At 46.0% G+C, this 14,759-nt stretch overlaps 1 long non-coding RNA gene across 1 annotated transcript in view; it reads left to right on the top strand.

The window, feature by feature from the left end:
* The first annotated feature begins 1,432 nt into the window (after window positions 1-1,432).
* LOC129385878 (uncharacterized) overlaps window positions 1,433-14,759 on the top strand; it is a 47,361-nt gene continuing 34,034 nt past the window's right edge. Inside the window, exon 1 of the long non-coding RNA XR_008613366.2 lies at window positions 1,433-1,489. This is a non-coding gene — a long non-coding RNA (uncharacterized lncRNA). The remainder of the gene's footprint in view (window positions 1,490-14,759) is intronic.

The raw sequence follows: 14,759 nt of genomic DNA, 5'->3' as shown, positions 1-14,759 counted from the left end.
ATTTTACCCGCCGTGGTTGCTCAGTGGCTATGGTGTTGGGCTGCTAAGCACGAGGTCGCGGGATCAAATCCCGGCCACGGCGGCCGCATTTCGATGGGGGCGAAATGCGAAAACACCCGTGTACTTAGATTTAGGCACGTTAAAGATCCTCAGGTGGTCGAAATTTCCGGAGTCCTCCACTACGGCGTGCCTCATAATCAGAAATTGGTTTTGGCACGTAAAACCCCATAATTAAATTATGGAATTTTACGTGCCAAAACCACTTTCTGATTATGAGGCACGCCGTAGTGGAGGACTCCGGAAATTTCGACCACCTGGGAATTTTCAACGTGCACCTAAATCTAAGTACACGGGTGTTTTCGCATTTCGCCCCCATCGAAACGCGGCCGCCGTGGCCGGGATTTGATCCCGCGCCCTGGTGCTTAGCAGCCCAACACCATAGCCACTGAGCAACCACGGCGGGTACTGCGGCCACTCATTGCAGCTCTTCTATCTGCATCAGCTTATGAAACTGGCCTTTCATGCGCTGTCGTATGCCCTTGAATGTGCCATTCACCAGTTCATACCTTCTATGAGCATCGATGTCCATCAGGTCATTAAGGACTTTCTCTTGCGTCAGTGGTCGGTTGACAAGATATGCAACAATCTTCAATGAGGGAAATTCTGGAACATTTCCCCAATGTCGACGTGGGAGCGCGCCATTATCAGCCATACATAATCTTGAATCTAGCATCTTTAGCTCTAATGTGTCGTCATCATCATTCATTCCCTCTTTTCTTCTCCTGCTCCTCTTACCCCTACGCAGAGTAGCAGGCTAAAGCACACTAGCTCACGCAGACCTCTCTGTGTTTTCATAAAAAAAAAAGACCCCTCACTTTTTCTTTTAGGTACTTTTATTGTTTTGAAGTTCTATATGCTGCCACCTGTTTGAGCAAGGCTGACTATTTTATTACACGCTATTTTACTTGTTATTGGCTGGTTTAATATCTTTGTTTAATGTTGTTTTTTTCGTTTACCATATTACCACCCGGTTCGTGGCCTACACCCCACAGTGGGTCTATGCCAGTGTACAAGAAATCATCATCATCATTCTTAGCTCGACAACGAGGAAACTGACAAGCTCCACGGTATAAGGCGGTAACCGCGCGACTCGTTTTTTTAACATTCCTATCTACGCAAGGCTTACTATATTATTGATCAATACTTCATCTCATGTATTCATAGTTTATTTTGCATCTAGGATTATTTGTTTTCCTTTGTTTTTTCGTGTTATTTATTTATTAACCAATTTATTTTATTCTATTTATTGAGTCATATTACCACCCAATTCGTGGCCTATCCCCCTCAGTGGGTTTGTGCCATTACCTGAGGCTTCATCATCATCATCATCATCATCATCGTTTTACCCATTCTTTCATTCGTTTTGCGTGCTGCGAAGAAGAGGAAATGGTTGAAATGAAGCACCTTGCAGCGGACATAGAAGAACGGCGTATGTACTGTATTCACGCTTTTTCTTACCGGTAGCTCATATTACAGCGATTATGACCTGCAAGTCACAACAGGGAAGCAGGCGTATTCCTCGACAGCTCGATCAAGGGTAGTCGGCGGTGGCACCCTGTCCTGCAGTCGCCTTAATACCCACCATAACTTCCGATTTGTCATTTTCTTGCGGTAAATGAAAATTTGAAACCCCCTAAGTTTAGAAAAAAAACAGTGGCAAGCGGTATAGCTTTTCTAAATTGTTTACTATATAACTTCTTTCTACGAACCTGTTTTGGTTTCGATACCTGAGAAGGTGGATGCACCGTGACGTCACGATACACCAGATTGTTCCGTTCCCTCGATCGCCGAGGTTTTCGTAGGCGAGTGCAGCGAGAGAGAACGCTCGTAGCACTTCTGCGTATTTTCATTATGAGCGACGCCATCATACTACACCACACACTACTGCATACTACTACCAGCATTTGCTACACGACGTTAGCAAATTTCGCTTTGTGTCGTGAAGTTCCAATAATGTCTATGGTCCGGCATTTTGAATCAGCTTTAGCTCGAAATAAAATGCCTATCAGTGATTCTTAACCGTCATACTTGCTAGACGTGATCCGGATAAGTGCTAAAAGCGTGTGGTAAAGCATAGAGAACTTGGAAAATATGCGTCAGTACTCCTTTAATCTAGCCCTGCTTACAGCGTAGTTTTTGATGATGGCTCAGTAAACTAATTTTCTGCAGCAAAATAAGTTTACTAGAGTAATTAAGAGTGGCGAAGTTGTGAAAAAAAAATATTACTTCTATGTGTGGTTTGCACTCCTTGTGCCGATCAACCTCGTGCAGATCATCTTCGGTGTGCGCTCGTTGCGTAAGACGGCATGCAAACTGCAAGAGCAAACCTGAGCCCGTATTCACAAAATAAGGTGAAAATACATTTTCCAGCGGATTGTTCGTACGAGAAAAATCGCGTCAACCCTGGTGCTGGGCGCATAATTAGCGAAGGTGGCACGCCAATGGCAAAGAACACTCACGAACGAAGTGATTTCTGAATTCGGCCACTGGTCATGTGTTTGTTTCTACGTTTCTGGTGCCTTCGCATAGAAAAACAGCGAGTTCATAAACAGGTTTAATGACTGAATAAGATGCATAATGAGCATCTAGCTTTGCGCTCGGCGCCTTGTTCACTGCCCTAGTTACCGTGCAGGGGAGTGCTTGGAGAGGAAACGTCGCTCGAGTGTATGGTGACGCCATCTGGATGTAGATCATGCAACAACGTCCTGTGATAGAAATTTAGTGTTAGACAAAAGTAAAGTCATTGAGTCTCTGTGGTAGACTGGTCACCTGCCTTAGACGCAAAGCAGCTTACTAGGTACGCTGGCTGCTGCGACCGGTGTGCTGCCGGGAGTGTTGTGGCCATCTGCCCATGCTGCCACGCGCACTCGTTGCTAGGGTCGCTTGGGTGTCTCGGACTGCTGGCTTCACCTACGAGGACTGACGTCACTAAAGCATCTTTGTGGCGGGTCTCGAGTGTGCACTCTCATCATCATCATCATCATCAGCCTGGTTATGACCACTGCAGGGCAAAGGCCTCTCCCATACTTCTCCAACTACCCCGGTCATCTACAAATTGTGGCCATGTTGTCCCTGCAAACTTCTTAATCTCATCCGCCCACCTAACTTTCTACCGCCCTCTGCTACGCTTTCCCTCCCTTGGAATCCATTCCGTAACTACTCTTAATGACCATCGGCTATCTTCCCTCCTCATTACGTGTCCTGCCCATGCACATTTGTTTTTCTTGATTTCAACTAAGATATCATTAACTCGCGTTTGTTCCCTCACCCAATCTGCTCTTTTCTTATCGCTTAACGTTACTCGTAGCTCGTTGCGTCGTCCTCAATTTAAGTAGAACCCTTTTCGTGAGCCTCTCTGCCCCGTACGTGAGTACTGGTAAGACACAGCTGTTATAAACTTTTCTCTTGAGGGATAATGGCAACCTGCTGTTCATGATCTGAGAATGCCTGCCAAACGCACCCCAGGCCATTCTTATTCTTCTGATTATTTCAGTTTCATGATCCGGATCCGCAGTCACTACCTGTCCAAAGTAGATGTATTCCCTTACCACTTCCAGTGCCTCACTACCTATTGTAAACTGCTGTTCCCTTCCGAGACTGTTAAACATGACTTTAGTTTTCTGCAGATTAATTTTTAGACCCACCCTTCGGCTTTTCCTCTCCAGGTCCGTGAGCATGCATTGCAGTTGGTCCCCTGAGTTACTAAGCAATGCAATATCATCAGCGAATCGCAAGTTACTAAGGTATTCTCCATTAACTCTTATCCCCAATTCTTCCCAATCCAGGTCTCTGAATACCTCCTGTAAACACGCTGTGAATAGCATCGGAGAGATCGTATCTCCCTGCCTGACGCCTTTCTTTATTGGGATTTTGTTGTTTTCTCTATGGAGGACTACGGTGGCTGTGGAGCCGCTATAGATATATTTCAGTATTTTTACATGCGGCTCGTCTACACCCTGATTCCGCAATGCCTCCATGACTGCTGAGGTTTCGACTGAATCAAACGCTTTTTCGTAATCAATGAAAGCTATATATAAAGGTTGGTTATATTCCGCACATTTTTCTATCACCTGATTGATAGTGTGAATATGGTCTAGTGTTGAGTAGCCTTTACGGAATCCTGCCTGGTCCTTTGGTTTTCGGAAGTCTAAGGTGTTCCTGATTCTATTTGCAATTACCTTAGTAAATACTATAGTAAAAAAGGTGCGCTGCAGTGACCATAGGATGGTAAGAACTCGAATTAGCCTAGACCTTAGGAGGGAACGGAAGCAACTGATACATAAAAAGTCAATCAATGAGTTAGCGGTAAGAGGGAAAATAGAGGAATTCCAGATCAAGCTACAGAACAGGTATTCGGCTTTGACTCAGGAAGAGGACCTTAGTGTTGAAGATATGAACGACAATCTTGTGGGCACCATTAAGGAGTGTGCAATAGAAGTCGGTGGTAACTCCGTTAGACAGGATACCAATAAGCTATCGCAGGAGACGAAAGATCTGATCAAGAAACGCCAATGTATGTGCACTCTGTTGCACCTCAAAACACTGTCACCTACTCGCACCTTATATGATCTAAGTTCACACAGTGTTATACTACGGTACCCTTTGACCACGTTCTATTCGAGTAGGCGGATGGTGTGACACTTTGATATTCCTTCAATGCACTCAGATTACTTGAACGTCTGTCGCGGTGGATCTTCATGGTGCGTTTCCTGCGGTCCAAAAGGAGCTTTGCATTCATGGCCTTTGGTTCCGGAAGTGTAGCTATCGTGGGAAACAGTTCCCGCGTTTTTCTGTCCGTAAGGAATTACGTAGTACTGGCAGGGGTGTTGCAGGGGTGTGTTGCGGCGATTGAGAAAGACAAGTTGTGCATAACCAGTACTATCCTCGGCCTCCCTGAAAAGCAATTTAACAGGATTCACCGCTGATTCAGCCTAACTATTCGATCTGGGGTAACGTTGACTTTAGATATCATGTTCGAAATTTCATTATGTACCAAAATTATTCGAGGCTTCAAAGGAAATATGGGGACCGTTGTCGGTGACAAGAACTGCAGTTACGCCGTGTCTTGCAAAATGCGCTTTCAACTTGCGAATGACACAAGCAGTAAGGGAGCGAACGGGTCGACCTGCCAAAAATTGCTGTAGTCCGCTGTCACTATAAAATTATTGCCTTTGTGTTCTAGTATGTTACATCCTACCCCTTCCGGGGGTAAATTCGGTCGCGGATAACGTTTCAGCGCCTCTAGTTGCTGTGCCGTTGCACCCTTTTGACACACTTCACACGATTCGACATTATCTTTGATATCGGCATTAATGCCAGTATATAAGCAATCTCGCGCACGTCGTGTTGTACTCTCAGTGCCCATGTCTTCACAACGTAGCTTCTCCTTCATGTCAACTCGGAATGCTTTTGGCATCACTAGACGTTGGCCTTCGTTATATGAGGTCATTGTGTATCACAAGTTCACCCCTAAATGGAAGGTATGCTTTGGCTTCTGGATGCAGTTGAGGCTTCGTTTGTGGTCATCCTGACAAAATAATTTCTGCAGGGAGCCTTCCCTCATCGCTGCAGTGCGTATCTTTTCGAATGTTCCTTTGGGAATTGGTAGACACTACACCAGATTTATGTCTTCAGCTTCCGTTTGGAATTGTTCGTTTAGTAGGAATGCTGGAGACACGCTACTTACCAGGAGTTTTACCAGCTCGGTGTTGGATGTCGATGCTGTAACGCTGCGTTTGCAAGATCATCCCTTGCAGTATTTTGGCAATTGATCCAGTTACTTCTTTATGATGGTTTGTAGTGGCTTCTGTCGACCACTACAGTAGTGTGTCGTTCAAAAGTGTATCGACGAAACTTGCACAAGGAAAAGACGATAGCAAGCATCTCCTTAATCTGCGCGTATCGAACTTGAGTAGGCTTAAGTGCTTTGCTTGCAAGCGCTCATGATTGATCATCTTGAAGGAGTGCAGCACCGGTGTCACGTCCAGTGACGCCACACCGAACAACGTGTGGCTTCTGTGGGTCGTAGTACGCCAGTACTGGTGGCTTGACCACAAAGTTGTTTGCTTCCTGAAATGCCTTGACATGCTATCCCTCGAGTCCCTTGTTTCAGGCTTCACCGTTAGTTTCCTAAGTGGCTCTGCTACATCTGATATTCTTGGTAGCAAACGTAGCAAACGTGCAATGTAACTGGCCATACCACCGAAGCGCGGAATGCTGTAGAAATCTTAGGGTGGTGGCATTTTCTGTTCCTCTTTTTCTACTTTCCGAAAACATGCACGTAGTTTATTCTTGAATCCTGTATAAGCCAGTTAGGCTTTCTTCCTTTTTTTTTTTTCGTCAAGTGAACATGTTTGTCAAGTGAACATCTTTTATTGTTGTTTAGGAGATCCAGTTAAGATTTCTTACTTTGTTTTTTTTGTCAAGTGAACATGGTTGTGGTTATTATAAATTTTTGATTAGATTGATTTGCATGTACGGTGTACTTTTCATATCTATATTGCTGTATGTGAATTGTTGTAGTCTTCCTGTAAGAAATTGTTTGTACTTCGTCATTCATTAAGTCGAAACTGTGCCTGCATGAATGCAGGGTGTCTAGGACCTAGTCAAGTGACCACGTGTGCCACCTTTAGCCCTCTTCACCTGGACAATTGTATGTTATCTAAATTTCAATAAAGTCAGAGTCTAGCACGACCTTGACCTTTTCAGGGTCAACGCGTAACCAGTGCACGTTAGCAAGTGCCCAAGAAATTCCACATTTATACGGTGAAGCTAGTCTTGCCTCCGTCCAAACGTACATCGACCTTTTAACACCTGTTGGGCGAGTTGTTGAGCTTCTGGTCATGATGGCGTCATGCTTCGTTTTCAGTTTCTCCAACACCAAAAAAAAAGAACAAGGTTTTCGTACGCTACACGCAGTACGCCACTGTGTCCCTCAAAAGCTGTTCGAAGGCTTTTTAAAGTATTTCACTGCCATCACGGACACTGCAAACTTCAAGAACGCCATTCAACGTGCCTTTGCCTAAATCCAACGTTATTTGCAGGAATTGTTTGTTTCCCCCACTGCTTTCTGTAGTGCCTCTTGGCCCTGAAAGTATGTAAGTCAGGAAATAAATAAATAAATAAGTAAATAAATAAATAAATAAATAAATAAATAAATAAATAAACAGCTCGGGCAAAATGGGAGGGGAAGCCATTCGAAACGTCCAATTGATGTATGTAATGCATTGAGAAGACTTGATTCTTTATCCAGGACGTACTGCGATTCCACATCAAGCCGACCAAATTTTGAGATCCTGACCTCTGAGACCTCTGGCAAGACGCCCTACAAGACAGGTAGCGTGTGTCGTTCTCGTTCCAGAGCGTCATTCAGGGCTTGTGAATCAATGCAGATCCTCCTTTCACCACTTTTTTTGTTGCGATGACCATTCAGCTAACCCGCTGAGTAGGTTCACTGACTCTTTGGACTATGCCACGCTGTTTTATGCTTTCGAGCGTTACTTAAGGTAGCGGTTTCATGCTAACAGGGATTCAGAAGTTCGTGACTGCTTTTGGTCAGGCTGACGGTTTGATCGCAATAATATTTCCCTGGGAATGAGCCTGAGGATTGCCCCAAAACACCTGGGTGCTTGTGGAAAATACAGTTCACCGATCCTATTCTGTGTTTAAATACCGTAGACCACGAGGTCACAGTTCACAAGAATCATTCCCATTGCTTCAGCTGTCTTTCCTTCTATGAGCGATGTGAGGTCTTCTTGCGCAACAATGAACCCCGCAGCATGTTTGCGTCCATCTGGCGTGGTCGCATTTACGCGCGGTCCGTTCACCTAGCCTATCGGTGTCACCTTTACACCATTCCACATGTGTAGAGAAGTCGAGGTTGGTGTTATCTGACGTGCAACACTCTTTCTTGTAATGACGTTCTTAGTCGCTCCACTGTCAATTCTAATTTCACTTTTCTGCCATTGACATTTAGCATTGTCAGTAAGGAGCTTGTCATAGCGCTCCGAACCATAATTATGTCTTCAGAATTGTCTTCGTGTTTCACGTTGGCGATGGTGTTATTGCTCCTGCACATACTTGCGAAATGGTTGGGTTTATTGCAATTTATTCTCTCAAATTATTCACGTCATTCTAGCGTCACGTCCATGAAATGAACACTGGGTCTGGCTGACCTGTCGTTACCTCGCAAGTACTCTCGTATCTTTTTCATAGAATATATTACTTAAACTCTTAAAGAAAATCTTTTCATCACAACCAATTACATCTCAGCTCGCATCGGCCATGAACACAAAAGTGCCATCTTGCCGAATTAATTTGTACCATTCTTCCGTTTTACCAAGAACAGCCAATGAAAGGAATCGCCTTTCCACTTCCACAATCTCAAGTTGTGACACCACTAACTTCAAGACCGCTGTTCAATGTGCCTTATAGATTAATTTTCTATTCTTCTCCTGTACTGCAAATATATATTGACACGTGTACTTGTTTGTCTTTGTCGGGCGACGCGTTTCTCCGCCTAACAAATGTTATCGCACAGCACGAAACGCGCCTGCATGTATCGGAAGTTTCTGGAATGTTATCAATGCTTCCATCCGCTGTCTGTGACCGGACCTTGTGTAATCTGATCGCATGTGTACGCGACGCGAATAATGTAGAACTTTGTCGAAGGCACGCGGGTCCCAGTGATTACTCTGGAACATTCGACGACTGATGTATAAAAGCCGACGCGCTTGACCCGCTGATCAGATTTTCGACGATCGCCGACTGTGTTCGCCGCTGTCGCCGTTATATGAGTGTAGCCTGCTTTTGAGGGCACAAGTTCGCCCAATAAAATGCTAGCTTCGCCTATCTCAGTTTGGCTGCTTTCTTCACCGTCACTACCACGTGACAAGATTTTCACCACTCTTTTCTATTTTGCCTACTAGGCCTCGAAATTATGTATAATAAATAAATAAATAAATAAATAAATAAATAAATAAATAAATAAATAAATTGTTACAGGTCTGCTTCCACGCTGAACATGCGCTTCTTGTAGTCTCGTGATTTCCTTCACAATATTTGCACTTATGCTCTACTTTCGCCGAAGTTGCTTGACTTCGCTTGGTGACGTCGGGCGCAGGAATGCGGCGTCGACTTTTCTTCACAGCGTGCGCTTCATGACTACATGAAGCACCATTCACGAAAACTTTCATCTCCTGTTTTGTCGCTCCTTGTGCGAGGTATACCTTCACAACTTTCTCAAGCGAGGAGTCTTCCAGCTTCACAACGTCTGCTCGAGCTCTCTCGTCGTTTATCTCGCCGACGATCTAGTCACGAATAATCTTTTCCCTTTCGGAGCGGAAATTGCAGTCCCTGCTCTTCAATTTGAGATCAGTAAGGAAACAGTCGAAGTAGGGTACCTCGATGTCAGCGCCAAGCCTGGTATCGAGGCAGCCCAGGTCAAAGGGTGACTCCACCCTGAACGGCGGCCCTACTATCGAAGCACCCCGTGAAAACAAGATGAACCTGCAGCGGTGATAAGGGTATGACGAGCTCATGCAGGCCACTTACAGTAACGTCGGTGCTACATACTGGTAGAATGGCAGTGCAAGCCATCAAATTAGAACCGTCGAAATGGACCGAAACAAATTACGCACTTGGGGAACTACAGAATTGGTTCAGGCCAGGCACACGCTTATAAGATAATATCTTTGTTTCAAGTCATGCATAGAGATTTCAGTAGCTCAAAATATATCTTGTGGAGAGTATTTCTATAGCTATTATGGGAACCTACGAAAAGTTGAGAGGGAGTTGTCATGGAATGTTTTTAAGCACGAAGGCAGAAATGACGATTTGGTGGAGCTGTTGAGGGAGATATATAGAGAAAACCAAGGTTGTGCGGGAAGGCCGAAATTGTAATGAAGTGGTAGAAATTCACTAAGGACTGAAGCAAAGGTGCCCTCTGTCTCCATTGTTGTTCAACAACTTTATGTTAAGGAAATGGAAAGACAACTGAAAAACAGCCAATTATGATTTTATTTATCATACACGCGTATTGGACTAATGGTGCAACAGAACGTCTCCGCACTGATGTGTGCCGACGTCATAGTGCTACTAGCGGATAATGCAAGGTATTTACAGACACTGGCCAATATCTGTGGCAACGCAAGGGCAAATCTAGGCCTTAAATTTAGCACAGGGAAATCGGGAATTGTGATCTTTAATGAAAAGACGAGTAACTACCTGGTGTCGATTCAACAGCAAGTCATACCCACAGTCAAGCATATAAATACCTCGGCGTATACATAAACGAAGGAAAGACTTACTGAAGCACCCACCAAAATAATCTGAAAATTAAATGGAAGCGGAATGCAGCAATAAAGAAACATAAAATACTTTGCGGTCACAATAAATACAAGGTGGCGCGTGGAATCTGGAAAGGAGTTATGGTGCCAGCGCTGACATCCGCCAATGTCGTTCTGTGTCTATAATCGGATACGTTGTAGGGGTTGGGAGTTACCCAAAGTTCAGCGGGCCGGTTGGCTTTGGGAGCCCATCGCAGAACCGCAAATGAGGCAGTGCAAGGGAACATGGGTTGGACTTCGTCTGAAGTTAGAGAAGCAAAGAGAAAAATCAGTTTTGAAGAAAGACTCAGGAACGCGGGCAAAAATAATTGAGCGGCTAAAGTGTACTAGTATCTGTACATAAAAAGCGTGGACATAGAATAGAGGAAGAGCTAAAGAAAGTTGGGAACCAAGTACAGGGCAATTTAAAGTATAGACAGACAACCAGGGATAACCTGCAAGAAAGTGAAAGGAACAGAGACAGCGATTTGAATGCAACGAATGGAAGCGAAAAAGACTATGGAAATTTACAAGGATGAGAAAAAAAAAAGGAAACTAGAAGGGCAAACCTTCAACGATAACACGAATGGAACCTTGCTATTTGAGGCTCGAGCTGCATGCCTAAGGACAAAGACATACCGGAGCAAATATTCGCAATTAGATGACGCATATGTCTTCTGCGGCAAAAATCCGGATACCTCTCGGCACATCCTAATGGGATGCGAAGGGATTCATCCAGTGAGACCAGTGCGTAACGTACAATTTCCAAAAGTCATGGATGTAAAGTACATGGAAGCATCAACCGGTCAGCAGTCTAGACAAGCAAGCGACGTTTAGAGTATTAGTCGAAAAATTGCAGAGACTGATACGCTGATACTACCAGATCCACAACAGGCATAGACAGCGGTACAATTTATATTGAGACTATTAAATAGATCTGTACAAGGAGCCGAGAAGGAAAAGCGTTGATAGCACGCCTGAGTAAATCAAGCAGGCTAAGGGTTGATTTGTCCCCGCCCCGTTTCAAAGGTGGGTCCAATAAATCATCATCATCATCGTCGTCGTCGTCGTCCTCAGAGCTCAGGCCTACACGGAGGCCGTCATAGTAGGCAGACTGCGCGAAATGTCAACGTAGCGCATTGCGTCTCTTCTCACGTGTTGCGGAATATATTGACAGTATATAATCCCGGCAATTTTCCAGCTCTGCGTCGAACATTTTGAAGTCTCCACCATCAAGTTCATTAGTGCCTTTACGTTTTCACAGTACTTTTCTATGATCTTATGCGTTGATTTTGTAGCACTTATGCATAGTAATTTATTTTTCTGAAATGATGTGTGAGTTGACAGATCATTCGTTGTCTCTGAACTTATTTTAATAATTGTTGCCTTTGTTGCAGGTCCTGTGAAAATGTAAGTATTCTCTTTCTTTCGGAACGAAGCAGGTACAGCGGAAATGCAGTTATAGTGTGTTTGCTGAGACGGCAATTATATGGACACTCTAGACGATCTTGCGCTGGAATGTCGGCCATGCTGTTCTACTTTTTTTTTAAATTATGGAGTTCTACGCGCCGGAACCACGACCTAATTATGATGCACGCCGAAGTGGTGGACTCCGGATTACTTTTTACCAACTGGAGACTTTTCATGGGCCCCCAATGCACTGGACACAGGCGTTTTCGCATCCCGCCCCCATCCAGATGCGGCCACCGCGGCCGGCATTTGATCCCGTGAACTCGTGCTTAGCAGCGCAGCACCACCACTGCGGATCGCCGTGCTGTTTTCAGGTGCGACGGCACGTGCGTGGTTCGCGCTCCGGGCGCTGCAAGTGCGAGAGCCAGGGCGAGCCGAGAAAGCACGGTGCCTCGATGCGCTCGGCCGTGTGACGCAGTGGCCACGCTGCGCTGTGTTTCTGAGTGCGCGTCGCGGCGAAATGCAAAGGGAGCGGCAGCGCGGAACCTTCGTTTGGGTACAAGCAGGCGTGCTCCCTTCTGCCGGCACTCCTGGGGAATGGCTCTGTCTCGCACTTCAGAAATTATCATTCCAACGTTGCGGTCGTTCTTTATTTTTTACCTGAAACGTTTTTCGCTTACTAAAACCGCATGCAACGAAAAGACGTTGTACCATTATAGCTTGTATTTTGCAACATTACTACCCACGCTTATCATTTTGGCATCGTTGTGTAGCAGAAAGAAACTATTGTTCGATCATACATCTATCGGGTGCTGCACAGTGGGTGCCTTTGTTGCGCAACGCACGACGCAATCGGAGCTAAATTTAGCGTCTCGCTCGGCGGCGAGAGGTTAACGCACTGCCGACTTTCGCTCGGCAGTACGTTTGTCGATCCGAGATGGAACGGCTGGAAATTGAAGAGCTCACTCCAGCCACAGCAACTATAATCCCTCAGGCTCAAACATATGCTTATAAGAAGTCATAAAGCCTACTATGTGTGGAATTTGTTGCAGCAATTTTACGCTCGTTTTGCTATGGGCCCCCGTGCATTCGACACGCATGGTCCAGAAATGGCGTGAAACAACTCAAATAGCAAGACAGAGGCATATCTAATGCCTTTGACAACTGCGGGACGTTTCCGTCTCCATTGGCGCGCAAACGCAGGTGATTGGGGAAGCGCGAAGGAGCCCAGCTATCTACGAGTGCGGTGGGCTCGAGCGGCGCTGGGCATTCCGGATGCCACCAGTATGGGGGTCACTTCTTTACCATAGCACCCAAACACATACTGCAAAACGAACGGGTCCACTACGAATATAGAAAGACAGCACGATTACAGAATTAGACCATAAGACCCCCACTAGCTGTAACAAAAGTTAGGCAGTAAGCTATATAATGCGTGAATACTTGTGCATTTGGTTGCGTCAGTTTTGTAGCCTAGTGTCAATACACAATCTGCAGGCCCACACAAGTTGTTTCACGCAATCCATTACGACTGTGTCCCTGATACATCCTACACGACGTCTTTCACAATATTTTTTCGGATTCATGATAACACGTGTTTATTTAGTAAGCGAATGTTTACTGAAACTTATACTGCACATAGAAGTACGAGCCTTACTTCGTGTTTGTCAGTCAGTACGGATGGTGGCAAGCGAACGAAGTCTACGGAACTGAGGTGACTGGGGGGGGGGGGGGGGGGGGCTCCGCGGGATCCAGAGCAGGCAGGTCAAGGCGGAGAGTACTGTCTGAAGTCTATGAGAACAGAATGCACCGAGAGGAAGTCCAGGACAAGGATGATGTCGTGGGGATAGTGGGCGATGAGAATAAAGAGAATGATAGTGAAGCGATTGGGAAAGGAGACGCGGGCGACACACATACCAATTACGGGAGCTGTTCCGCCGTCGGCTACACGGATAATAGGCGTCGTGGCGGGTGCTATTTTCTTCTTCAGGCAGTTATGAAAATCCACGCTCATGACAGATAAATGCGCCCTAGTGTCAATAAGAGCAAGCACAGGAGAGCCATCGACTTGCACTTCAAGAAGGTTCACATGAGTGGGCAGCATCACTAGAGAATGTGGCGCCATAGGGAGCAATGCAGAGTCACCTCGACGCACTGTATCATCTAATTTTCCAGCTGGGAGCGTCCGTAGGGAGTCGACGAATACGAGCGAAGGGGCTGCGGCGAGCGAGATTGTCGGCGTTGAGGCGAAGGCGACCGTGAATAGGGTTGCGTCGTGCAGGAGATTCAGTGGCGGCATTATCGGAGCGTGCGGTATAAGGACGAGAAGGGCCGCTTGGGCGAGAGTAGTCAGTATAGGTGATCGGTACCGTGGAGCTCGCGCGACTGCGAGGGTGGCGAGAAATGTGCTAGATTCGACGGCAGTGAAAACAAATGGGCTTGTCGTCAGCAGTGCGTCATTCAGGCGGTTTACGGAAACGTGGTCGTTAATAAGATGGGACGAGGTGGGATTGAAGAATCCAAGCGGGCGGCCGGGCAGACGCCGCGAAGGCCCATGCTGGCGAACTCGTGGCGGACAACTGCCGGAATCAGGGAAACCATGACTGCAGGTGTGTTGGAGGAGTTGGATTCGAAGGCAGCTGGATAGGCGGCCTCAACCTCTCGCCGGACGATCAGGGTAACATCGCCAGAGTTGTTGGGACGGGGAGCGTCGGCACAGGGATATGTTGCCGCAATGTTTGGTAGACGGGCAAACCGGTGGTCAATTTGTCAACTTTTCTCGCGTTCGAGGTGCCGGAATTCTTGATAACTGCATCCACTATCGTTACGCTGTTGAAGACGGGCAAGTGGAAGGGGTCACCGGCGATACCTTTGAGAATGGGAAAAAGCGTGTTTTGTTCAGTCATGTGAGTGCCAACTTTGCGGCACAGAGTCAATGTGCGTGACCTAATTAAGGCTCTGTTG

This window comes from Dermacentor andersoni, chromosome 7, assembly GCF_023375885.2.
Source record: "Dermacentor andersoni chromosome 7, qqDerAnde1_hic_scaffold, whole genome shotgun sequence".
NCBI classification, from domain to species: Eukaryota; Metazoa; Arthropoda; class Arachnida; order Ixodida; family Ixodidae; genus Dermacentor; species Dermacentor andersoni.
Note: the sequence above shows the minus strand (reverse complement) of the source record. Positions and strands in the feature narration are given on the sequence as shown.